Raw genomic sequence first — 27,864 nt, 5'->3', positions numbered from 1 at the left:
ATAAAGAGAAATCAAATAAGACCTAGTGAATATCCCATAGTGCTCTGGTTGGTTCTCCAGAACTGAAACCAAAAATTAAAATTCTGGAGGTAATGAACTGAGTGAAACATCTCAAAAAAAACCAACCAAACAAACAAAAACCAGCAAGTACGTGGCACAAACATTTCTTAGACAGTAAACATTTTAAGGCAGAGGACATCTCATTCTATTTTGTGAAGGGCTATGTACACTCACAGCACTATCTGAATGACCAGGTGTTTTTACTCTGCGGACCTGAACTAGCTCCTTAAACCAGAAAGAACTGAGGGGTTTTATAATATATATAGTATCTAAAAGCTTCTCGTCATTAGGAAAGTTACGTAACGAAGTCCTGAAATCCCACAACATAACCTTCTCAACAAAAATAAAACTTTATAATTCTTTTGTGCTCACATCTCTCCTCTACGACTGTGAGACCTGAACACCATACACATGGCATGTCAAACAGCTAGAGGCCTTGCATATGCAGTCTCTGCGTGCCATTATGGGGATCCACTGGCAGGACAAAATTACCAACCTGGAGGTTCTCCAAAAGTCAAATGCCATAAGCATTGAGGCCATGAAGATATAAGCCCAACTATGCTGGGTTGGACACAGCATTAGGATGCCTGAATATCAACTCCCCAGAAAAATTTTCTATGGAGAATTGGCACAAGGACACTGGAATCAAGGCCGCCCCAGAAAGTGCTACCAGGACAGCATCAAAAGCAGCACACACCGTGGTGCAATAAAACCGAATGATCTTGAGAAGGCTGCGTTAAATAGATCAGCACGACAACACACATCACTCAGCTTTTCAAGCCTTTGAAGAGGACAGAAATAATCGATTGTTAGCTGCAAGGGAAAAGCATCATACTACTACTATAGCTACCAAGGCGCTCACCAATGACATTGTCTGCCCAATCTGTTCACAAGCATGCGCATCATGCTTTGGACTTCAGAGTCACTCCAGAATCCACAAAAAGAGAGAGCATGAAAACGTCATCGTCAAACTAACAAACTCCCTCAGCCCGCGCCGCTTCCAGCAGTCCCCATTGGCCCGGAGCAGCAAACCGCAGCCAGTGGGAGGCGCGATCGGCCGGACCTGCGGACGGGGCAGGTAAACAAACCGGCCCGGCCCGCCATGGGCTTTCCCTACACAAGTGGCAACCCCAGTTTGAGAAAACTGCTATAAAGGTTCCTACGGCCTAGAAGCAAGTCATTCCCCCCTCCCCTCCTTTTCTTAACTAGAAAACTGAATACTCCCTCACAGGCACACAGCCATACCTATGTACCCAAAAGAATTAAATCAAAGGTGATGCTCCCCCTCTAACTCACGGCTGTGGTTTAGCATTATAGAGGTGAGGTTACTTACGCTATCACTGGAGGAGCTATGATGCTTATAGGCAAAGCATGTCAGTGAATGATAAGGAGCTCACTTCAGCCTTCCATCACCTTTGGATTTGCTGGCTTTTGTTAGCTTGTGTAAAATGAACTTTACAGAGTCATGAATAACATGCCCGATTCTGTGCATTGGAGACACTCTCTCCTTGTAATTTTCCAAACACACGGCCTAAATCAATAGGTGTTTTGTGCACAATGACTTCAGCATAAGACTAGCAGTGAGTGCAAAAGTTTTAAGGATGCTCCAAAAAAGGGCCCAATCCTGCTCTAAATAGCAAAATTCTCCTACTGCATTGGGAACAGCATTGGGCCCAAACACGTCCAACATTTGTCCAAACTTAAGTACTGTATGGGGGACGATGCATGTAAAAATAAATTATATGCACTAAGCCCCAGACATCAGCATTGCTTCCAACCCTATGCCTAGCTCAATGCCTCCAAGCATTTTAACAGTGCTTTCGTTTCATAAAAAAATATTTACAGAATAGTTTTGTTTCATTTTTGGTAAGCATGTCAAGATTTTGGCTGCTGCATTCCTAAGGAGTTCTCAGGGATTTAGAATTAAACCTTTTAAAGTTTTAAACTAATTTAATTTAGTGTGTGTGTGTGTATATTTATATAAATATATGATCAGATGCAAGGGGTGGGGGGTCACACAACTGGCTAGATAACTTAGCTCAGTTCTGAATTTAAATCTATTGCAAATTATTTAAGGGGGAAATATAATAAAGGCAAAGAATGGGTTACATAAAAATGCTGCACAGAAAAGAACTTTCAAAACTGTTTCACAATCTTGTGGAAACCACTGATGGGTGTGTTTGAGTGCTGCAGACACTTGTGAATAACAAGCCCCCATAATTGCTTTGCTTACTCAACTAAAAATTATTTTCCCCCCCCCCCCCAAACGCCTGCTCCACTTTCCCCTTGTTGGTTCGGTTTCTTGTGGGTGCCTGAGTAATACTAGAGGCATTTCCAGTTTTAAAGGCATTTGCTGAGTTTAAGAAATTCTCCCCAACTCCCCTCCCCTTTCCTACTCTGGTTAACTTCTCTGTGGAGTCCGCTGCATTTAGCAAGGAGTCTTTATGGTACGGCATCTCAGACTCAGCCAGTAACAACTTCACTTTCATTCTCCATTCACTAGGTTGTCCACCTTCTCAAAACTAAGGATGGTCAAACTGTTTACAGTACAAGGCTGCAAGTCAAAACCTGTTCTCATGTGTCCTGAAACAGGATAAAAGTACCAATTTTCCTACAAGAGTTTGTATGACTAAAAATGGGCAAGCAATCCTCTGGATCATAATTATAAGGGTTCATATGAGTACACAGTAGGGAGCCAAGACCTGTCTTACAGGAATCTCTATGCAGACTGTGGAACTCCATCCACAGAATGACTTTGCTCTAAGCCAAAGTTCATTATAACCAGCTTTGTAATATGCATGTTCTGATGCACTGAAAACAACCATGCAGTAGAATGAAAATTTTGAATTAAGTGATGTTTCAGTGAAGCCAAGTTCAGGTCCCATCATTTTCCTTTCCCGTAAAAACAAACTTGAGACAAAAAGCTTCCAAAATTGGCATGATGAAACACTCACTAACGTTTCATGCCATTCTCAGGCATAGGAACAGGACATAAAGAAATGTCAGGTTTATAACCAAGTATTTTAAACTCCTGTTTTTTAAAGGCAAACCAATTGTGCATAAATTGTACATAGTAGGAACGGACTGTCTAACACACACAAACGGGCTTCCAACCAGTCTCCATCCCTCAATGGAATAGTCATTTCATCTGCTTTTAGAATCCCTAACCTTGAAACCATATCCAAGGTTTTTGCTGCAATTAGCTCCATTTTCAGGCTTTGTATTCTGCTCTAGCATTAATAAAAACACAATACCCCAACAAAATACACACTCCACTTCCACCACCATCGGTCAACAAACAGGCACAAATTTCACAATGGCTGAAGTCATGCCCTTTTAGCAATTAGAGTTTGTGGGAAAGCATTGTTAGTGGCTTTAACTTAGTTTCTGCAATCACAGTTATGCTTATTTATGCATGTAGAGCATATGATCTAATACACTTAGGTTTAACTACTTTACTCCTTTGACATTCTTTCCAAATTATAAAAGAATTCCTGGGGTTTTCACTCCTTTGGTAAAGAAACAAAATTGCTGTCCAATAACTTCTTAAAAATACAGGGAGGGTACTTTTTGAAAATAATTCAGGTGCAACCCATAGACTTACATACTCAGATATATAAATATGGTTCTCATGAGTCCCTCTTCTACACCAACCTGAATGAATCCTTCATATTTCTAGAAAAGAAATTAGTAGTAATAATCTGTGATTAAGAAACTATTGTACACACTCAAAATAATCAGTGACTTTTTAGAAAGAGATACATTCAGACACTGACTTTTTCTGAAACACAACAGCCCTTATATGGTAAATTTTCTCATCTTCAAGGTGCGTTCCAAATTATGGGCCCAATTCTGCAAGTCCTCAAACAGGGAAAACTCCCAGTGAAGTCAGTGAAAATATTGCCGTAACAAAGACAGCAGGATTTGGACTTATTATTCAATGTTCTGTGTAGCGTCTACAGTCGCTTTAGAACGTAGTTCCTTCTATAACAATTAAAATATATCATAGCTCAGTTTGGTCCTGATCCTGTCTCACTGAGTCAAAAGCAAAACTCCAGTTGATTCCAGTGGTACAAAATTAGGCCATTTGACCCCAATTCAACAAAGATAATTCTTCGGGACAACCCAGGTTCTCTTTGTAGCATTAGGGCCCTTATTAATTTAATTTTTAAAAACATCCTACTCCTACATCCATTTACTCCTACTAACTAAAATCTTCATTGCCCAGAGTCACTTCTGAGGTGTGGGCTTTTTGTTATGAAAAATTAAAAAGATAATGAATCAGTCTGTAGGTTGTAAAGTAATATTCACTAGTCTCTCAGTTACAGTCCTCTATTTGTCCTTGCTGAAGATGAAACACAGAATCAAACACTTTTTTAAATTCAGACTTAAAAAAAAGGCATAAAACATTCCCTTTCCTCTGAGATAAAAGCAAAAACAAAAACAGAGCTTGGGTGGTGAGGGAATTAAGTGACTATTTAAGTGAGAACTGGACAACAGGGATTCCAAGGAGTTCCTTTAAACACTATGTGTATCTTACTGCGTGTGTGGCTGTGCATTTGTTTTGACTGGCACGGTCATAAACAAATCACAGTATTTTTCTGAATGTTTTAAGAGATTGCCTTTTCAATTTTGATCCTGCAAGTCACTTAACCGTGTTTATAATGTACCTGACTATTCTGAATATTTCAATCTGGCAAACAAGTTCGAGCAGGCTTCCAACCCAGCACAACTATGCCCACCAAGCCCCAAATAACCTTCATAACAAGACAAAAAGGAGACCACTTCTGCTACTGTATTGTGGGTCCTAAAGTGCCTCTTGTTAAAAAAACAAACAAACCACACACACACAAAAAAGCAGCTGTTAGGTGAAAACGGAGATAATTAACAGGTTCACAGACTACACAATGTGTGGTGTACAAAATTTTTGTTCTTAGACATCTCAAGCTTATGGTCCTACATCTTCACATTTCCGTAAGATGCTATGAATTAGTGTTAAGCTCTACATCGTGGGTGACATAACCAGGTGTTACCTGCCTCACCCAAACCTACTACTTTTTCTGTTATTTTTTGGTTCTCCGTTTTTTTTAACCCACCTTTCCTAACCATTCTCTGACTACATGAATCATCCATAAAATAAAAACCTAGTTTTACATGCTTCACATTTAACTTTACTAGAACTCTGAAGCAGACTTATGGCTTTCTGCAGAGCCTCTGCACATGAATGGAAGAGAAACTTGCTAAATATATTGCATTCAAATAGTGTATGGTGATAAAATGGGATGGAAGAGACCATTGAAGATGTCATATGTATTTCACAGCTAACAACAAAAAGATCTCTTACGATCTCTGGCACTCCACACATGCTATTAAACAGAAATTATTCCTCTGTGCTAACAAACCATATACAGTATGACTCAGTAACATAGCCATTAAATAAACTTGTTCATATGCTACTCTCAGTACTAGAAATTAAGCAGTTACACATTAGATAATTTAGATGGGAAGGGTGATAATCCTGTAGGTGTTTTTCCCCTTTAATTGATACAGCATTAAGCCGAGTATTTTTAAATAAAGCATAAAGATACATAACTAAAGCCAGAGTATAATACAGTGGATGAATCAGAGATCTGAGTATTTAAAATGAAAGAAGATGCAGTATGTGTGGCAGCAGATAGAATCCTCTGCCTAATTTTAGCTATGATTCTTCTCTCACTCTGCTTTTACATCAGTGTAATTTCAGTAGACTTACTCCTGAATTTACAACAGCCTATCAGAGAGGAGAATCAGGCCTTTCTTATTAACCTTAGGTCTAATCAGAGCAAAATTAATTATTTTGCAACCAGATGAAGGAAAATTTCCCTTTTTCCTTTCACAAAGCACAGTGACATCAGGTCCTCTGACAAGCGGCAGCCGCTCTGAGCCCTGAGTGACACACTCTTGTCACCAAACTGCAGTTATTTGCCACCTACTGAGGGGTTTATCCTCACCTGATTAAAACAGGGTGTTTGTTCAACACCATTACACAAGTTAAAACAATGCATCATCATCTTTATTTGTAGATCTTATTTGCGTTAAGTTGCCATCACCAATTGTTTTCTAACTGGACCTTTCAGCCAATAACTAACAAACAAAAAGCATCTAAGGATGGTCTTTCTGTCATTATGGAGGAGGAGGAGAAAAGGGGGATTTTTTTGTTAACTGTTCAGGGTTTGCTTAGCTCTAAATCCTATTCTTACTAGGGTGAGCAGTATGTGAAGAGATTTGTTGGACTAGCTCAATCACTACTTTTTTAAAAACACATATTAAGTCAAAACGCTGAATAGTGATTCTGCAACTAATTTGTTTATGGTCTACATATGCTAGTTTCACAGTTCTAGTTTTAGATATGCTGTATATTTAGCACATGTTCCTTGCTATTATTTTTTCCCCTGTCTTTGTTGTAGTGAATTTTAATGAGAGGTACCAGATTAACAACCCTAGAGACTGACATCCTACATTTACCCACAAAATATAGGCAATGACAGTACAACTTTTCCCTACACACCCTACCTGACCTGCAGGGAACATTTATTTTTGAATGTCATATTTGAAAACAAGATTCTTTGATTAGGTCATACACACTACGAACAGAATTTGAATTTGCAACTTAATTTAATCATTTGACCTTAACAGTAAATCCACTCAGGCAAAATTAATTACAAACTATTTTCCAGATATTTTTGAAAACATCTTTTTATTTTCACTTAACTTTTAAATGGTTTTTCACTGCACAAAAAATCCTAACAGTCATTTCAACATATTAAGTATAACAACCTGCGAATTTACTGCAGAAGGAGTTTACTGCAATGATTAATTAGTCTTCAACACTATTCTAGTTGGTTACTCCAGCTGAGGACACCTTAAAAACATCTGGCTATTGCAAAGTTTGGCAGAGAGGAAACTAATTTCACTGAAGAGAATTATAACCAATTTCAGATTAACTGTTGTACTACTGCATGACAAATAGATGAAAAGGCGTCAGAAAATTATGGAAATCTGTTTAAAAGATCTCTGTTGAACGTGCGTTTATCTATAAATACATACACAGGTCCTACAAAAAGGCACATACTTCATTTTAAGCACGAGTAGTCCCATTGACGTTAGTGGGACTACTCAAGCTTAAAGTTAAGAAAGTCCATCAGTGTTTGCAGGACTGATACCTATATTAAGCTATTTAATCTTTAGCAAAAACTAAAGTGTCAATCACTTATCTAAGCACAACGCAACAGCACTGAGCGTGCCCTAAATGACAATATTCTCAATGTCCCTTGTTTCCAGTGTGCATGTCTGAGTTTAACATGTCTGTATAACAGTAATGTGTCTGCACACATATTGTAGCTTTGTATAGATTCTTAGAGTCCCTCTCCAACAACAACTAACATTTTATTCCTCCAAAATGAAGCTCTTATAATGAAATTTAAAATGGCAAAGGTTCTGAGATATTTTAAACAGTAGCACATTTAGACAATTTCAACCAAATTATGATATAATTAACAAGTCATAGGGATCAAGTCTCATTGCAATATTTTAAAACAAAATGGTGGTGAGGGGGAATACAAACAAATGATAAAGTTTAATGGAGAAATATATTACCTGCTGTTCATTCAAATAAATTTGATGTCACATGATTTTTCCTTAACAATTTGATTTTAATTAATTTTATGACTCAACGTGGAATCATGAAGTACACATTTCGTAGTATTTTTTTTAAACTATTTTGGTTTTTGGAGAGAGATTAGTTTGTTTAAAAAACAATTATCAGTATTACTGGCTTTAATATGCCACTTCAAGTGAATTTCAATTATGAATTTTAAAAGATTATATTGGAACATATCCAAGGCTATAAATACTTATAACTTTGTAGGACAACCATAATGAAGCCTCTCATATTCATGTTTACAATATTATAGGACCAGTCATTGGTTTTTAAGCAGAAATGGAAATGATTAGAGTTGTCTTTAAAAACGGATGGTGCAAGGTAGCCTGTCCTGTGTTTTTAAATCTAAAAGCAGCTTGAAAGGAGCTAAAATGTTAGTTTGGAAATAAACAACCAGGTTAAATGTCTGCCATCTTCTTGGGATTAGCATGCAGGAATGTTCCAATACATATGAATTGCAATGTCACATGAAAATAGAAGCTACTCAATGTATTTGGAAACTATGAATAACAAAATCCTCCATGAAAAGTGTTCCAAAGGCAGAAAATTCTCAGTAAACCAGCAAATTCTATAAGGAAGTCTAAACAATAAACCATTCCTGCCAGTTACATTAGGAGCGTTAAGGGATGTGCATGCCTGATACTATACTGAACAAAACAGTTGTTAATAAATTGGATGTAGACCAATAAAAGTTTGATTAACCATATGTTTTCTAACAATTAAAATTTCATCCAAGAGGAATGTAGCATTAAATTAATAGATTAAGTTTGAAATAAGGCAGTTGTATACCTGAAATAATTTCCTTTAGAGGCATTCTCTGACTTAAACATTAAAAACATTAAATAAACGTTGAGTGTTACCTTTAGCGTGATTTATATACTTGATTTTTCCCCCTATGTTCACTGTGAACAAAGATTTTGTATTAACTAATTTCAAATCTATATTTAAGTTACTCAAACAGTTGTGGTTTGTAAATAAATTTGTTTTAAAATAGTTAAATGACTTGCACAGAGTTTCTTAAAACTACATTATTTTAGATAGATTCTATAAAACTTTAAATCTTATGCGCCAGTCAAACTATTATGTAACATGAATATTGCTACTACACTTAAAAAGACATTGCAGAATTGATGGCAGTGTTTTCACACAGCAGTTTTCTGACATTTTTTAAGGTTACTTTTTTTTGGCACTAAGGTATTCACTACATCAAACCTAAACCAACATTTTACATCCTCAGATTTCATGGTGAGATTTCATTTTTCAATTACTTTATTTTAATATTCTTGTCTCTGTTCAGCCTGTTTCTTAGCAAGAGTGAAGTGTCTCAGAAACAACTTATTTCAGATTTAAGGCTCCCTAACTATGGTATTTACAGCAATACAAACACAAGGCAATTTAATAGCACCCTGCTTTAAATGTATGACAATGAAACCAAAATAAGAATTCAATTAATTTGTAGGATACAAAATGCCAAGTGGAAATATAAATAAAAGTCCTTAAATCTTAACCATTATTATGAACAAATAATTTGTACTGTCTGTCCACCCACACCCACACACACACACTTTTTCCACATGGTTCAAAGCTATTACCGTCTGGGGTAAATCATGCCACCATCGACTTATAGCAAATAACAATTACTCCATGTGTTAACAGAAAACTGAGAAAGCAGAATCAATAATCACCTACCCAGAATGGCATGAGGCTTAAAATTAATTCAATAATCCACTCTCCTGCTTCTACCCCCAGGAGCTAACTAGTGTCACTAAAGAAGATTTTACCCACAAAGAACTCCCTCCTACTCTTAGCAACATTGTTTAAACCCCCCTACTCAGGCTAGTAAATGCACCCTCCTTGCCTTTTGCAAATTGCTCCAGAAACAATACTAAAGGGGGGAAGGGGGGCGGACTAAAAAAAAAAATTAAACGCTGATGAGTTTGATTTTTTTTAACTGCTTAATCAGTGAAAAATGACAGAGATTCTCCTCCTAGCCCCTGCTCTCCACTCCACACACAGTGCACCTCGCTGGGGTGGGCAAGGGGAGAGAGAAATAGTGGAGAGACCCAGGCACGCTGCGGTAAAGTCTCTGAGTTTCGAAAGTGGGGGAAAGAGTTTTTTCAAGCTCTGTTTCTGCTAGGAAAAAACCGTGCGTGTGTCATTACCAAGCGGCCAAGTGAGTGACAGTTTCCTTTTCCTTCCCTGCGACGGGGCAGGTGGAGGGGCACTTGGTCTGGGGGATGCACTAGGCTCCCCCCCCCTCCGCCCCCCAAGACCAAGACACAGAAGGCAGCAGCATGGGGAGGACAGGAGCCGGGTATTTCATCTCAGCGCCCAAACCCTGTGCCAAGGGCTGCACATTTCCTCTCAACGCGGAGCTCTTAGGAAGCGGCCCGGCTGAAATGCCCACTCCCCAGCCAAGGGCGTGGGGACCGGTGCCTCAAGCATCCCTCGCTCCTCCCCGCCCCTCGCAGGCAAGGACCAGTGTCCAAAGCACCCCCGGGTGCCCCTCTGCGTCCCCAGCGCCCCGACCGCACTGGCAGGGAAGGGGAAGGGGTCGCACTCACCACCGGCTGCGGAAGGTGCTCGCCCCGGGGCGCTCAGCTCCCTGTCGCCGCACCGCCCGCCAGGGGAGGGAGGCTGGGGCAGCGGCGGCGCGGCTGGGAACTCCGGAGCCGGTGTAAGAGCAGGCTCTGCCGGGCTTCCCAATGTGCCCTCCAAACTCCTGACACAGCCCCAGTGAGCATGTGCGGAGTGTGTGTGCACATGCCCGCCGGGAACGTGAAGCCTCTGCCCTTACCTCGTCCCTTGCCAGGAGTCCGCTCGCGAGCCCGGGGCTGCTGGAAGGGCAGGTGTTGGACAGCGGGGTTACAGAACTGGGGGGGTGGGGGGTGGCAGAATTCCGGTCTGCCTCTGCCGTGCTGGAGCAAGGAGGAGCGGGCATCCCTAGACTGAAGTAAAGGTTGGAGCCCGGCTTCATAAAGCAGCCCCCTCCCCCCCCCCCCAAAAAAATCATGAGATGGGCTTGAAAAATCACCAGCGTTTAAAAAAAAACCTAACAATAATTTGGGATTTATTTTAATTTGCCTTCTAGCTCTGAGCCTGCAGGGCGCACCTGGGTCACATATTCAAGCTTTTCTCCTCAAACATGAGGGAACGTTGAGGGAGAGAATCCTGAGATGGTCATGGAATCACTTGGCTCCAGAAGCTGAGGGCATAGGTAAAACCCCAGATTTTATTGCGAACCCTCGCCATAAAATCACCAGGGTTGGCAACACTGAGATTTTCATGGTGCCTTCACTTCGAGATTTCAAACAGTGAGATGCATGGGGGTTGTTTCAAGTTCTTTACAATGCAAGTACATTGTGTAAATAAATCTGCTACTAGGTATAATATGTTTCACTCTCAATTGTCTTTCAGATTACTCTGAATTCCTCTTTTATTTATTACCCTTTTTGATTTTTCTTTTATTTGTGCTGGCAGTTGTTTAGCTTATTTTCCCCTTCTGAATTTATAATGCTTCTTTTGCTGTTATCAAATCTGCCTCCTATTATAAATTGTTAATTGTTTCGCTGAAGAAGTACCTTTATAAAATGTGAAAGAATTCATAACAAAAGCCAATAAATGTTTTCAATCATTTGGTAAGGTGTAATAGAATAGTATGCTTTTGTCTGTATTATTAAGATAAATATGTAGCTATAAAATGGTATAAGTATACATTCAAATATAAAACATAAAAAAAAAAAAAGAAATTGATGCTTTAACTGATTGAATGGGAGATGTTGGTTTCCACTCCAGTAAAACAATTGTTTTGTGGCAGTTTCCTTTTATACACATTGCTTCACAGACTGGTGACTTAGAGTGCTAGGGCCTGATCCTGCAAACACTTACATGAGTAAGGTGACAAACCTGTGTTGTCCCATTGAGATCACTGATGCACAGGGAGCAGAGCTTTTCACAAACCAGGCAGTGCATGTGCCTCCCCAAGCAGCCTCCTCAGATTTTGCAGTTCCTCTGCCAGGAGACCCATCACATACACGCAGACTAGCTTGATACACGAGCCACCCATATACAAATAGAAACACTCAGACATGTCCCATATATACATAAAAAGACACATGAGATGCTGAGATATATTCTGATCCTCTCAGTATATACACCTTACTAAATCATGCATATCTCCCCATTCCTCCCCCAACCATAGATGTACAAGCGCATACTCTCTACATCCACTTCTTTCACATCCACCCCCCATTCTCACACATACAATCCATCCACACTCATTAATACACTTATGGATTTAACTCAAACTTTTGACAATGGAAAAAAAACATCATTGCAACTAGACAGCTGGTTTTACTATCAAAATCCCCTTGGATCAGCCTGACTGCAAAGTATTCTGACATTTCAAAGGAAATCTAGAGTCCAGCATCAGCTTGGAGCTGGAAAATTTCCTAATATGAACTGCCTTCTATAGCCCCCCAAAACCAAAATTCAGTTGTTATTCTCCCTTCTCCATAAGTTCACAGCACTAACCCACCACGGGTTTGCTGCAGTTCTGAATTTGTGTCACTCTCACATGTTAAATTAGCCTAAATCACTAGCCTGGACTACCCCTTCTCTGATTCTCTTCACCCTAAACTACTGATCCAGTGACTGATCCATAGGCTATCCATAAGTAACCATGCCCTTCAGGAATGGTCTCTGCAACTCTCCCTCCTTCCTCCAATAAACTGATTACCTGCTTGGTAAGGAGTCCTGCTAACAGGGCAAATACGTAATGGTACTTAAAAAAGTCTTACATACAAAATGCACTCAGGCCCTGATTTAACAAAGTATGTTAGCAGCTGCCCAGCTTTATGCATGTGAGCAGTTGTATTGAACTCAGTAGGATTACTCATGTACTTAGAGCTAGACACGTGCTTAAGTTATTATTCTTATTTGTATTAGTGCCTAGAACACCCAGTCATGTTGTGCTAGGTGCTGTACAAATGCAGAACAAAAAGACAGTCCCTGCTCCCCAAAGAATTTACAGGCAAAGTAATTATGAATTGGGGCCTGAATCACTTGTTATGAGCTGATGGGTAAACACATTTATATATTTTAACATGTTTATTATTTATCTGAAGTACTTTAGTAATATGTTTAGTAGAGCAGTTTAAAAAGAGGGGGGAATTCACTTTCATTTTTAGTTTAGTAATTCAAAATATTTTGATCAGTTCTGATATATAGCACCTTATATCACTTTTCATCTGAAGATCTTAAAGCATTTAGAATATCAGAAAAGCTTTATTATTTCCATTTTATGGCTGGAGAATCTGAGGCAGAGAGAGGTAAAACCATTTGCGATGGGTTACAGAGCAAATCAGGATTAGAAATTGGGATTTCCTAACTCCTAGCCCTGTGTGCTTATTCCAATACAGCATGCTGCCTCTGTTGATTAAACAACAAATGGAAGTTGTGCATACATATATGAATTAATAACAGTTCAGAATCTATATTTCCAATTACTAGATAGGTGTTTTATGTACTTATAGCTGTGACAGTTGAAAGGGGGCAGGAAGTACGGTACAGGCCATCTGGCTAATGCTCCCAGAAGGATGCTTTCCTTTAAAGGCATACAATTTTCTCCTCAGACACCTGGGAGAGCGAGTTGTCTACTTCACCATTACATGGGAAAAGGATCAAGACCATGAGAGTCTAGGCACAAGTGAAACTGTTCTCTATAGCTCATGCATAAATGTAACAGTGAAATGGACACCATTTAGTTGTTCATAGATTTTATTATTTACTAGATTTGTTATTCAAAATGGATTAACGCTCCAGCTAACTGTGGGAAATGTGGAACCATACCTGCTGCTTTATTTCACTGTTATAGTTGTGTCCAACTCTGCAAAATTGCTGGCAACCAATTTAGTTTATTGGTTTCTTATGCATCTCCAAGAGGGTAGTGGCATTCAGTTCAGAACTGGTCCTGTCTCTTCTAGGAACTGAAAAGATAAAAATATTACCCAAAATGCAACTGGAGGAATGCTGTATATTCACTAGAGCTGGGCAGGATCCTGAATTTCTATCCCATGGGAAATTTTGCATTTCTGAAAATAAGTTCCAAATTGGAACAAAAAGTCAGAAGAGCAAAATTTCCCATGGACCAGCAATATTTGAACAAATCTGTTCCAGAAAACTTGAAAGTGAATTTTTTGAACATTTTCTGCTGGCTCCCTGGCTACCAGTGAGGTCCCTGGCTGCCCTGCTGGCAAGCTAGTCATACATCCAGGGGCACTGGGCAGTTCACTTAGCTGCCAGTCAAGCAGCCCAGGGAGCGAGCCAGCTGGGGAGCTGACTGCCTATGGAGCCTGAAGTGTCCCAGTTCTGTGGCAGCCTGTCATGTGGACTACTGAAGAGCTGGAAGCCCCAGATCCACTGCAGCCTCCTAGTCAGGCTGCTGGGGAGCTGGAGCAGGAATTTTCAGTTTCGTACAAACTATGTTTTTTCTGTCACAAAATTATTCCAAGGGAAGATTCCCAACCAGCTCTAGTATTCACCTGGACAGGCAAAAAACAAACACTGTTACATCAGCCCAAACAAGTGTTTCCCCAATATAGCAAACCAGGCAACAAAAGAGAAACACTTAACTTAAACTTAACTTAGCAGCACCTTTAGCTTTAGCTGTTATGACCTTAAACCAACTTCTGATACATACCTAGAAAGCGAGACAGTCATATTGATTTGAGTGGGGTTAAAGAAAGATTTGATGGGATACTGATCCAGCATTGCCAACCCTAAGCATCCAAAAATTATGCACAAAGCCACAAACAATTATGAGGTTGGCTTAGAAATCGTGAGATTTTATAAATAATAAGTTTAGGGTCCTTTTTATTTGTCTTCTAGTGTTTGAATCTTTAGGGTGCAGAGTTTTTAAAACTTTCCTCTGCAATGATGAAGGCCAATAACTTCCTTTTTGCCCCCTAAAAATGAAAGCTGAGATTCTTGGATAAAAATATGACCTTAAGAGCTAAGTTTATTAAGAAAAACTCAAAATTTCATGAGACTTGGTACAAAAGAGCTGGTGGCAGTATGGTCTCATAACAAATGATCCTCTGGACTGCAGTGAAATTTGCCTTCCCAGAACTAATGTATGCTTTCTTATTTTTACATATTTTGTGAATTATTATTCATTATATAACACCATTAATTTATATCTGCTTTAAAAAAAGAGAAGAGGCACCGGGCCTCAAAGCACTTACAATCTATACGACACCAAAGTTATCCTAATCCTTACCTTTTATACAGATAAACATAGTTTAAAAACAAAAAATTCCAGATACTAGGGCTTAGCCCTGCAGGGGACTGAGCACACTGACCCTGATGCAAAAAGCACTTTAGCCATATACTTAACTTTAAGCACCCAAGTAGTCTCAAATTGACCTCAGTACAGCAGAACACCTAAGTACCTACATGATTATCCTATAAGACTATTCAGTTGCTCAAAGTTAAGCATGAACTAAGTGCTTTGCTGAATCAGTGACAGCATGCTCACTCAGCACTTTGCTGGACTGAGTCCTCAGTAGCTAAGCACATGCTTTAACAAAGACCCCTGTTCTAGCATCTCTCATGGATCATCAGAACTGGAGGCATCTATTTATTATATTTTTTGTATTTGTATTTATTTATAGTAAAGAAGAATCAGGTCATAATATTAAACAAATTCTTAGTGGTTTCTTTAGTACTTGTGAGGGACCAATATTTGTTGCTTTGCCTTCCACTGCTTTCAAATTCAGAACATTTGTAACTGATAAACAAAGTGCATGTTAGCAATTAAGGCTCAAAATTAGGTAGGCAGTAAAAAGTAATCTGAGAGGAGGACCATAGCTACTGATATTATTGAAGCTGTTCTTAAAACATATGGTTTCCAATCTTTAACATAATGCACAAAAATAAAACCCTGCACCCTGTGAGTGCCTGATCTTTTCATTGCAAAATGATCAAATATGCCTGGTTGGTTTTTAGTTTTATATCTTTCCTCTTTGTTTTTAAAAATAGAATTGTGCCATTTTACTTTAGCTAAGGAGTTGTCCCGTTGGTATCAAGCGGAGATGGGCTTTGTTAATTAATTTGCACTGCTGAACTGACTACAAAAAATTGAGTTTTTATGTTTGTTTTTTAATAAAATAAAATTGCAGATTTGCTTGAAAATTTCCACTGTCTCACAAAACAGGAAAGGCTTCTTTTTTGCAATGGAAAAGTTGCTTTCACTGTGAAGATGGTGAAATTTCACAAAAAGAACATGTGTGGAAAAAGTTGTGATTTATTCCAGGATGGAATATTACCATACTTTACTGTGAAAAACCATGTTTGTCAGTAGGAATAACAAGATTTCACCTGTGGCTAGATTTGCCTAAACAATGGCTTTGCAAGTGGAAAATTTTAAAGTAGAAACCAAATCTCACAAACTTTTGATACAAATATTTAAAACAAATGTGGGTCAATTTTTCATTTTTGCCCACAGCCTTTTTATTAGATATTTAGTATAACACTGCACAAACACACAGTAACAGGACACACAAATCTTCTGTTGTCCTAACTTATTAGCAGGTGTTGGAACATTACATGCAAATACTGACTGATTTCTGCTGACTCACTCTGACAGGTGCTGGTCACTAACCCTTCACAGCATATAAAGGAGATGGGAGTGGCTCTCTATGTAGAGAAAACTAGGATCTGAAATAGAGAGAGATAGTGATAGTGCCTGGAAATCTGAAGGATAGCGTACCTTGGGGAGAGGTCTTAGGTTGAGATTTGTTATCATAGTTCACTTATCAGTAGTTAATTACCCCAGGAAGAGTTTGATAGCTAGACCATTTTTTGTGTGCAAATGTTTGTTTTGTATTAGCGTGGTATTGGGCCTCATCCTGTTTGCATAAGCAGTTAGTAATTATCTAGAATTTGTAATTTTATTATCTTAAATATGTTGGAGAATCTGTTTTCCTCAATGTTATTTGCCTCACTTTGGCTTATTTCAAGAAATCTCAGCTGGCTTTGTACGCTGAACTGTTGCTTTAGCTAACTTCCTTCTAAGTTACATTACACTTGATGGAGAAACTAGGGACCAACTCAATTGTACTTTCAATATAATTTAACTACAGCACAGAAACAGGCTTTGAAACCTTTCACCAGGCTGATTTATGAGCGGAACTAAGGCTTGCTTAGTACAACATTTTCACAGTAAGAGTTACATTCCCACAAAAAGGAACACTGTCAGGTACAATGACCATGAGTCAATCCTGCCAGACTAACCATTCCATTCAGATGAGCAAATCTGGTAGCCCTAAAACTCATCAGAAATATTCCAAGTTTGGGGTTAGAATTCCAGAAATATTCCAAAGCATGTCCTTTTACTACATATTTGAAAGCTTAGTGAGAATGCTCCATGGTGGAAACAAGAATAAATGCATTTTGGAATTCTCAGAAGTATTTCTAACTAGTTTGTCATTTTCCAAATCTTAATTGGCTCATTTAACCTATTTTTAGATAAATGATAGAAGGGCAGACTCTGTTTATTGAAGAGTCACAAAACACCCATTTGGAATACCTTCAAAATGCCTAACTCTTATTAAAGAATGCAAGTGACTCCAAGCTGCAATGATCCATAAAGCAGTCTAATCAATTTAGAGGAAAGAGTACATAGACATAGATTCAGGTGGAAAGCACCAGTACCTTTAGTCTATGCTCAGCTTTTCTAGCCTGTAGGAATACAGTAGCTGACAGACTGTTTTGATAAAGCTGGGAGATCATTTGCAGGGACTTCTGTCTAGGCCACTCCTCCATATTAAGGATGAGAGTAGCCCATATCCTCATGGTCCATCACCAATGGCTGTATTTGGCCTTCAGATGATTCTTTGGTCACCCCCGTGGGGTGTAAAGCAAATCAATGGATTTATAGTTTGGGAGCTATGCTCTGCAGAGGATTTTCTAAGATCTGTTTCTCCAGGATAACTTTAAAAAATTACTTTTCTGGCCAAATGTTTCCTTTTCATTTGGTGCTCAAGTAGGCAATTTGTCCAAATGCCCCCTAAAAAATTGCAGCTTCTCATGTTTGGTTTTATTTTTTAAATCCTATTTTCAGCTTTCACTGATTACTGCTTAATAATGTAATGAGTGACCAAACAGGAGACCAGGCTTTGCGTATTTCTTCAATGGAGGGAAAGAAAAAGCAAATGTTAGCTTTATACACTACAGTTCAGTCCTGACCCACAAGATTCACTCATCTACTATGTTATCAGGAGAATAACTTTGGAATCTCTTCTCTTTGAGAGAAGGAGGCAGTGTGGTAAGATCCCTAGTTGCTTAGGGCTATCTAAGTATTTTTACTGGCTCAGAATTGGGATCCTTGTAAATATATGAAATATATATTTGAGTACAGTATGCCATCCAAAGAATAATTGTGTACATATGGCCTGTAAACTCAGTTTAGACTGTTATAATATTTTGCACTTTACATCTTCAAAGTGCTGTACAAATATTAATTAATGGATCCCCAGAACACCTGTATAAGGCTTTTATTATCCCCATTGAACAGATGGAGAAATGAAGGCAGAGAGGTGAAGTGACTTGTCCACTGGCCCCAGCTGACTCTCATATCAATGTTTGTTCTTCTTTGTTTGTCTTTATTTCTTCAAGTAGATTATAAAACAATATTATCTGGAGATGGATGGATACAGCCCCTCTAGGTTCTTCCATTAATCTACCTAGTGTTTTGTGCTAGAGATGAGTGAACGAGTCTGAATAAAATAAGAGCAAACCCAAAACTTAGGCTTAAGGCCAGTTTTTTCAGAAAGGTGACTGTATAATTGCACACCTAGTTCAGGTATGTAGACCCAATAATCAAATACGCAAACAGCCAATGCGAGTCTTATGCACATAGCAAAAATCACCATATGTTTACATGTGCAGTTGTGCACTTGGCATGTTTGAAATCTGATCATCAGTATTTTACTATGGCTCAAAAGACTTTGGTTAATATTTTTTCTTCTTCTTAAGAGTCTCTGCTAATTCCTGGCTTGGATCAGAACAGGAAGTGCCAAAATACAATTCTAAGTTATTCTCATGACAGTACTGTATGTCCAGCCTGACTAGGACCTTGAATATTAGAAATCCCACAAGGAAAAAACTATTCCTGCAAAATTTCTAACTCAATATATTCAGCGAAGTAATTCTGAGACGTACCAAATGACACCAATATTTGAATATTTCTCCAAATCAGACAGAGGCCCTGATTTTGCAGACACTTGAAGTCGATGACGTTACTCACCCAAGTTATACATGTGCTTACGTGTTTGTTGGGCCCGGGTTCACACAGCACACTTTTTGTGCAGTGCCCACCTAACTCTTTTTTTTTTTTTTTTTTTTTGGTAATGTATTCACAATTCCAACTTCTTTTTCTGCCCTTGGGAGTGTATGGAAAATGTTACTCATGTAGCTTATTTAACAGCTCAAACTGGGAGGTCAGCAACTGATTCTTCAGTCAGATTTCATGAGCCACTTTTTAAATATTTCAAATATTGCTGATTATAATGTAAATTTGCAGTGGCCCAGTATGCATTGCCCATACAGTATAGATCTGAAATACTGAGTACATTACAAACAGCAGGTTACACTTCAAAACAGTTGGTCCACAGTGTTCAAGACCATTCATCATTTTTATTATTCTAAAGGACTGGAAGGGCTTAGAAACTTTCCTAGGAAGCGGTATGGATTCTGAACAGCTGCACTACAATTTCTACTCACATTAGATTGCAGATAGAGCATTGATTTGCAGTAAATGTTCTCGGCAGCCAGGAAGTGCTGAAACTGGCAAACCCTCTCTCACAAGATTTTCACTTCTGAAATAAAAAAAAACATGCTGGTTATTCTGATTTAGATAATCACTATGGGCCTCATTCCCCACTGCATCACACCATAAAACTGGAATATCACAGGGGCATAGTTAATAGGGATCAGACACTATCAGGGTCATTGCAGAGGGCATGCTTGCTATTTATGTAAGGGTTTTTGTGGCTGCATAAATGGGCATTGTGTAAGAGGAGCAAACTTTTTGTATGTTATCTCTATATATACATTAAACAATGCAATATTTAGGAAAATAGATGATTGAACATACATACACATGCAAATCTAGATTTTCAGAATATCATAAAATTGCAAAAATGTGCATGTTAGCAGACATAAGTATCACAGCTGCATGCACAGTTATGCTAATTCCACATGCAAATGATGCAAGTATCTTTACATATGTAGTTCTGAAAACAATTTTAACATTGTATATCCAGAAGGATTACAGAGCATTTTACCTAAGGTGCATATGCCTCAAAATGATATTCAAACTCTACACAAATCACTGATGAAACACAGCACCCTCTGCTCACAACACTGTTCAACAGTTTAGGAAAAGTAGTGAACAGAGTTAATTTGAAATTATCACAAGAAAAATTCTCATGGGCAAATGTACTTTCCTTTTAAATTATATCCACAGGGAAATGTTAATTTCAATTAAATGTTCCAATATACTGAGCAGAAATTTCTAACTGAAAAAATTCATTTTGAGTCAATATTTTCTACTGGAAAAGGAGAAAAATAAGAACTTATTTTCAAGTTGGGAATAATCTACTCTTAGCACTGTTTTTACTGAAAACTTTCTTTAGATGGAAAAAAGAGAGAAGTGGTTTTTTCCCAATACTTTCTCATACACTTTTTGCCATCATCACTTTTTTATTTTAGCGGGGTGAGGGGAGAAAGTAAGGGGAGAGAAGACAAAAAAAACCCCAAATTCCCAATGAAAAAACAAAATGTTTCACTTACCAAAAACTGAAATGACATTTAAATTGAAGTGAAATGAAACAACATTTTGAAACAAACCAACAACAACAACAAAATCATTTTTGAAATGTCTTTTGAAGTGAAATGAAATGACAATTTTTGTTTCAAGTTTCTAGATAAAAATTCCTATGGAAAATCTAATGAATTTTTGGTCAAAAATTTTTTTAAAATTGTTTTCCATGAGAAAAAATTGGGTTTTCCAGCTAGCTCTACTAATGAAGTAGAAGGCTTTATCTAACTGAAGTAGGAAGAGAAATTAAGGCCAGCTTAATGTAAATTACTCTAGTTGGAAAAATTGAGACATTTTTGGTATTTGACATTTTCAGTTCCTTAAAAATCCCTGTGTGGCAAATGTATGAAGAAAGGTAAATTAAATGGCACATTTACTCATAGATTTTAAGGTCATTTGTCAAATATACAATATAAAAAGGGATCAGATTCCTAAATCAATGAGGCTAAATTCAGTATTGACAAGTGTTGTGATTTAATTGTGAGTGTCACAATATTTGATGTTATTCCTATAGCTCCAGCACTTGGAGTCAGGTTATTTCATGAAAATCTCAGCTTTTATTTAAAAAAAAAAAGGGTAAAGTAAGTTTCTAGCTCTCATAGCTTCAGAGAAAAACTTGAAAAGGTTAATCCTATAGGCTCAAAAATCAGAAGGCCAAAAAAGATAATTCAAATTTTATTATTTTTTAAATCACATGATTTTTTTTAAGCAAATCTCATTATTTTGGGATGCCTGAATTATCCTGATTATATACTTGTGGTTAGCAAAACTGTAAATGGAATACAAGACAAGAAGCCTGTGTATCTTACGTGTGAAGACACTTACATGTTTCTCTTCTGTATATGTCCTTGTTGTTTGTATTATGATTTCACCTAGAGGCACTAGCTGAGATCAGGGCGGCATAGTTACAGTTGCTGTTCAAACACATAGTAAAAAAGAGTCCCTGCTTCAAAGATCTTACAGTCTAAATACACAAGACAGACAAAACACTGGAGGGGGGACAGTGGCATTCACTCTTGCCTTGTAAGATCTTGGGAAATGAATGCAGAGGATACGGGAGTTCCATGGCCTGTGAGTGTGTTTTTTAAGACTGCAATTCTTCTGGATTGTACAGAAAAACAATTCCCTGCAAAATGCCAATTAGAAAATAAACTCACGTCTTGACAGTTTTCCACCGAGGCATGTATAACCTCCAAAGTTGCTGTTCTTCCGTAGCTTTTGGGATGAACTTTACTTTCATCACAGAGGGCTTTCTCCTTTGTTTTTTAAAGGCGTTCTCTGCCAAGCAAAGTAAGTGTTTTTCTCAAGTGCAGTTTTCTGAAGGTACTGAGGCATGTTGAATACAGACAAGTAATTTGTTACCTCAGGCTGTATACGTCTTGTACTAAAAATTACAAGATGGGAATCTGCGGCTGTGATGAGAGTATACTTTGGAAAGGCTGTGCTGTGAGAGGAGAACAGGTTGTGGCTAATCTCATTCATTCATTGCAGATAAGAGAGGCACTACCCTTTTTCTATTTTCTTGGCAGGATCAAATCCTATCTGTCTATCAACAGGAACAATTGTTTCTAAGTCGAGAGTGCTGTGATTAAAAATGATACGGCTGGAAAGGCTGAGGAGAAATGCATAAGAAAAAGGCCCTCGTGTGAGCTTCTAAGGAGAGACTGTCTGTTCAGCACACAGGCCAGTCAAAATATGCTTTCTGGCAGAGACATTAATAAATAGACCAGCTTCAATAGATGGAGATTTAAGGGTAAGAGACCGTAATGTTGTTCTAAAATTCTTTTGGGCTGGAGCTTAAATCCAATTTTAATGAGGTCATAGAAAATAAATTAATGTTCTACTATCTTCCAAACAATATCTTCTTTGTTAAGCATAAAGATTGGAAAGATTTTTTTTTCTTGCTGTGTGCTTAAAACTGTGTAAGAGCCACCTTCTCTTCTCTCATTTCCTGAGTACAACGCCACGTGATAGCCCTCACTTGACTACATAAATATATTCAATCAGCATTCACAAGTACTATGTACAATTGACAAGTCTCCACCTTTCTGCTTCCCTTTGTATCAGATGTCAAGAGTTAAATGAAGGAACCAATTTCTTGGAGAAAATACAGAACTGCTGAGTGACAGCAAAATGAGCATAATGGAATCTATAGTGGAATAGTCTCCAGTGGAAGTGGTGGAAACCTCATCATTCCAAAAAGTTAGCATTCTTGCCAACTCCCATGATTTTATTGCGAGTCTTACAATATTAGGTGTTTTTCTTAAAGCTTCAGCTCCTGAATTCCAGCGATTATGTGGGGATTTCTGTTTATACAATATAAAAAAAATTAAATTGTTTTTAAAAATAAGTCTTTTAGCCCTCATGGTTGTAGAAAACAGCTTTAAAACATGAATCCTCAAGACAATAAGACTAATAAAAAGGACACACAATTATTTAAAAAATCCAATGATTTTTTAAATCCTTAATAGTGAGACAACCCACTAGACAAAACACTGTCAGGAGCACCTCTGGACTATAAGGGATATAGATAGACTGGATAACTCGATAAGTCCTTTGCATTTCTTATGCCTATGATCCTCTGAACATGTGTAGGTGTACGGTGTGCAGTCTCTCAGTCTACACAGTCTTTTGAAGTGCAAGCTGCATGCAGTACCTGCACAAAACTGTTTGTGTAAGCCCTGGCCTATGACCTGAGTGTATGTCTTGGATTCATATCTATGACCATGATATAAATGTCCACTTAGATTTAACCACTTAGACTGAGTCCAGTTCTTCAAGTCCACATCAGCTATGAAAGCACTTCTCATCAAAAGACGGGTTTGTTTAGCAAAAGTGGGCCTAGCAACAGAAGATAGCTGTTTTCGCATTCTGTCAAACTCTTGTCATGAGGAGGATTAACAACACATTCAAACCTAACGCTAGTCATGTTCTGTCCAGAACAGAGTGAGAGTATAGAGAATGGTTGAGACGATTAGTGCAAAAGAAGAAAACTATGGGGTAGATGTTGTCTGGTGCCTCAACTTTCAGGAGGACTCGCATTATGTGTAAACAGGTGGTATTTTACTACAAATCCTAATGTTCATCTGGATTCCAAAAGGAAGTGGGTGTGAGGAGAAGGTGGATATTGGAGTGAGTTGTCAGAAGAAAGCTGTGGTGTAGTAATGGTATATTACATTAGCCACAATAGATGATGTTCCGCACAAACATGATCACACTGTTTATCACCTCTGGATAAATTTCAGGGTGCTTCATTGCTATAGACAGGCCTGGCTCATTTGCTGTTGATGATTTTTCATTAGCTGCAGCAGTACAGACTTAGTGTAACTCTTACTAAATGGAAATTTCAAAAAAATAATCAGAAGTGATTAGAGTTTGCTTTAACAGCTCTTCCGCAAGCAAATTCAACTAACAGTAGCATGGAAACCACGTCTCTGGCAGCTGCAACTATGGTTGCCAATTTTGGTTGGACATATTCCTGGAGTTTCATCAGAGGACATAATCTTTAATTCCTGGAGACTCCAGGACAATCCTGGAGGCTTGGCAACCCTAGCTGCAACCAGTTGGGACAAGTGGTCAGTGTGGCACTGATTGCCTGCTAGCTGTGCGAAGCAGAGTGTGTATTAAACTCAAGGTGGATGGTGCACCATTCCAGAGCATTTTGTGCAAATTAGAATACACTTACAAGTAGCTCTGTAAAATTTCTCCTTCCAAAGGGCTGAGCTAATCCTGATGGGATACGAATCTGTGATTCCAGGGAACATTTCAAACCTGATGCTTAGTTCACTAAGCCACCATATGCAGTGCCTGCACTAAATAGCAAAGAAGTGTTCTTTATATGTACACACAATTTAATATCTTTGCCAAACATTTTCACCTCCCTCCCTCCCCTGACCCATCACCTGCTGGTGCCTGCAGCGTACAAATTTAAGAGTTTTCTTTATGAGTTGCACATAAAATCCACACCTCTGGTCATGCATGAGAAACTGCTGAGAGAGCCTGATTCAGCCCTGAAAGCATTCAATTTTTTATGGGCAAGACCTTTATGGTGGTGTGTTTTTTCAGAAATATGCAGAGTATGTAATGCCTGACCCCCATAACCACTCACAGGTAGTAAACGACACACTTCTGGCAGGGAACCCAACTGACTAATTATCCACGCAAATTACTTATCCACTGACTTCAAAAGAAAGCCAGCTAAATGACCCCAGTTGTCAGCAGAAAATTAAGACATGCATAGGAGGGTGAAACCCTGTCTGTCCCCTCCACCACAATAAAACCAACCGTGATATTCAAGGAAGTGGTGAACAACCAAAAATAGAAAACTCTCAGGGATGTACTACACCAGGACGACCACACTGTATGTTGTAGCTGTTCAATCATCCATTAGCTTGCACATTTTTTTTTTTTGTGTGTTTGGAAAGAAGGGATTCCTCTATTATTTAGACAGAGAACAAGTCTTCTCTTCAAGTCTGCTTTCAGCTTAAGCCTTCTTTTCCAAAGTGGTGTGCCAAGACTTGCTAGAGTATCAAGTACTGAAAGTTTTCAGAATTCATTGATGGTAGCATCATAATCTGATAAAGTCTCATGGCAAATTCCATAGTCATTCAAAATGAATTGCTGACAACTTGATCAAAATGTATGTATTGGATCATTTGAACTATATGGCAGGAGGAGCCTATCACCTATCAAAAAGTTATGCTAGATGAATAGGTCCCACTTCATCTTCATGCTATATACTGCATTCATTCGAGTCACTCTGCTATTCCCATGAGGAAACAGCAGCATAAGAAGTCCATAGTGAGTATTTGCTCTGGCCTAAACACAGTACAGTTATGTGAATGTTTTGTATTTGTGATCACCATTTCATTGTAATTTTAATCTTCATGTAAAGGGATACTGCACAAATAGTCCTGATGGTCTCAATAGGACTACTTGCAGAGCAAAGTACTACTCAGCATGAGCAATAGTAGCAGAATCTGGCCCTTATGCAGTGGCCTAATTGTTAAAGGTTGTTATGGAGGCAGGGGCAGCTCTATGTTTTTTGCCGCCCCAAGCACAGCAGGGAGGCGGCTTTTGGCAGCGCGCCTGTGGGCGGTCCGCTGGTCACACGGATTCGGCAATGCGCCTGGAGGAGGTCCACCAGTGCCCCTGCCGCCGAATTGCTGCCAAAGCCGCGGGACCAGTGGACCTCCCACAGGCGCGCCGCTGAATGCAGCCTGCCTGCCACCCTCACAGCGACCAGTAGGCCGCCCCCCACGGCTTGCCGCCCCAGGCATGCGCTTGCTGCGCTGGTGCCTGTAGCCGCCCCTGCATGGAGGGATTGATATTAATTTTGCAAATCATCAAAGCTAGTTTAATAAGACTTTCCCCATAACTTTGTATTCTGTTACTTAACTTTCATTTGGAAATGACAATTTGTTTAAGTAACAAAAGAAGCAAAAGAGAAAACATTTATAACAATAATTATGAGGACCTTTTGGAATTTCTTCTCCCTCTTTTTAATGGAAGGTTTTTAGTACAAATACATATGGCCAGATGTTTGCGAATTGAGCATGTGATCCTGCACCTAGCCAGAGTGTGTGGTGGTGTGCACAACTCTAGTAAATGCATATGGAAATGACCATAAGTAGCTATTTGCATTAGTAATCTGATAGTTACACACCCATCTTTTAAAAAAGTCCTGTGGAGTGTTGCCTTTAGTCTCTCTGGGGTATGGATTATAAACAGGACAAAAGTTGGTGCTTGCCTATTCAAGCCATAGAGATCTTCCCAGTGGGAGAGCGAGGTTATCTACCGTGAAGGGACTGTGAATTCAGGTTCTGAACTGGGCTTTTTTCACACACCAGACTGGCAGCCTGCTCAGCGCCTGCTCACTGTGGAGCAATCCAAGGCACTCTTCTTCCCATAGGGCTCCATACTTCCGTCAGTATTACAATGGGATGGGGACTCCCCCATGGGTGTCACTCACTGGTGTTGATGAGCCTCCAAGGGAGGCATACCCAGCCCTCTTCAGAGACAAGCACCTCATAAAGCAGGATGTAACAGTAGGGGGAAGCTGAGGCTCTCCTCACGACACCCACACTGTCAGAGCTGCCAGTAAATGTCTTGCGCATTTGATAGCGAGAAACCAATCGGTGCTCACCGTGCTGCTGTCCAGACAAACATTTATTTCCTTCTTGTGCCAATAAAATAATTAGAAAAACTTCTTGGGGGAGTATGGGGGAATGATTTCTGGAAACTCGACAGCAAACTGTATTCCCCAAGTCACTACACTTGGTTAGTGTTTTTCACAACACTGCTAAGCTCTAGATAATGGTATGCATAACCCTGAAGAGGAGAAACAGAGAGACAGGAAATTATGGCTGAGCGTGTGTTTTCTTAGGGAGTTTGTGCTCACTGTTGGAGTAGTCACTGCCAGATATTGTGCAACACAGCAAGAAGTCCCTTTTCAGCTGAGTTCTGCTAAAGCTCAGCCAGATTGTAGTGAGATGTGAAAATCTCCAGAAGAAATGTCCTTTAACATAGGCAGCTGCCTCAGCTTGTGCCATGTTAAGAACCCCAGAGGCCTCACATAGTATTGTCAATCAGAAGTGTTCAAAAACCATGAGTCAGCCCTCCCCACAAATTATGAGATTGTGAAAACAATAATAAATTGTGGGTTCTTCTGTTTTTTGAGCCTTTTAAGGATTCATGTTTTCAAGCTTCTCTCCACAACCAGCAGAGCTATAAACCTACTTATATTTTAAATGAAAGCTAAGGTTGTTACATCATGTCTCCCGGGCGTGGGGCCTTACGAAAAATTCCAAATATCACAAGACTTGTGGAAAATCATGAGTGTTGCAGTGTCTGGTACTGTGGTTCTACCTGTATTTGTATTATCATAGTGCCAAGGAACCCTTCATGGACCAAGACCCTGTTGTAAGCTCTGTACAAACACAGAACAAAATGACAGTCCCTGTCCTACAGAGCTTACAATCTAAGTATCACATAAGAGACAGCAGATGGATACAGGCAAACAGGGGACTACCACGAAACAATGAGACAGTATTGATCAGCATGATAGGCCATGGTCTCTGCACACCAGCAGTCTAACAGTTGTCAAGTTTTTTGTAGGCCTCATGCATGAGGGGAGTTTTCAGGAGGGATTTGAAGGTGGATAATGAGGTCGCTTTATGGATGTTTAGGTGGAGCATCTCCCAGACGTAAGGACCAGCATGGG

At 39.1% G+C, this 27,864-nt stretch overlaps 1 protein-coding gene across 5 annotated transcripts in view; it reads right to left on the bottom strand.

Moving 5' to 3' along the window:
* EYA2 (EYA transcriptional coactivator and phosphatase 2) overlaps nt 1-15,126 on the bottom strand; it is a 148,598-nt gene extending 133,472 nt beyond the window's left edge. The window contains exons 1-2 of one of the 5 annotated variants that reach the window (XM_039498143.1): nt 15,039-15,126; nt 13,610-13,746 (exon numbers count right to left, since the gene is read on the bottom strand). The gene's annotated coding sequence lies outside the window, so the exon portion shown is untranslated. Of the gene's footprint in view, nt 1-10,323; nt 10,500-10,556; nt 10,576-13,609; nt 13,747-15,038 lie in introns of those variants that run through there. The other 4 variants (XM_039498148.1, XM_039498150.1, XM_039498146.1 and 1 more) reach the window with 4 other exon arrangements.
* Between the last annotated feature and the right edge of the window lie 12,738 nt (nt 15,127-27,864).

The sequence above is a fragment of the Mauremys reevesii genome, linkage group 13, assembly GCF_016161935.1.
Source record: "Mauremys reevesii isolate NIE-2019 linkage group 13, ASM1616193v1, whole genome shotgun sequence".
Taxonomy (NCBI): Eukaryota; Metazoa; Chordata; order Testudines; family Geoemydidae; genus Mauremys; species Mauremys reevesii.
This window is presented reverse-complemented; position numbering and strand designations above follow the sequence as displayed.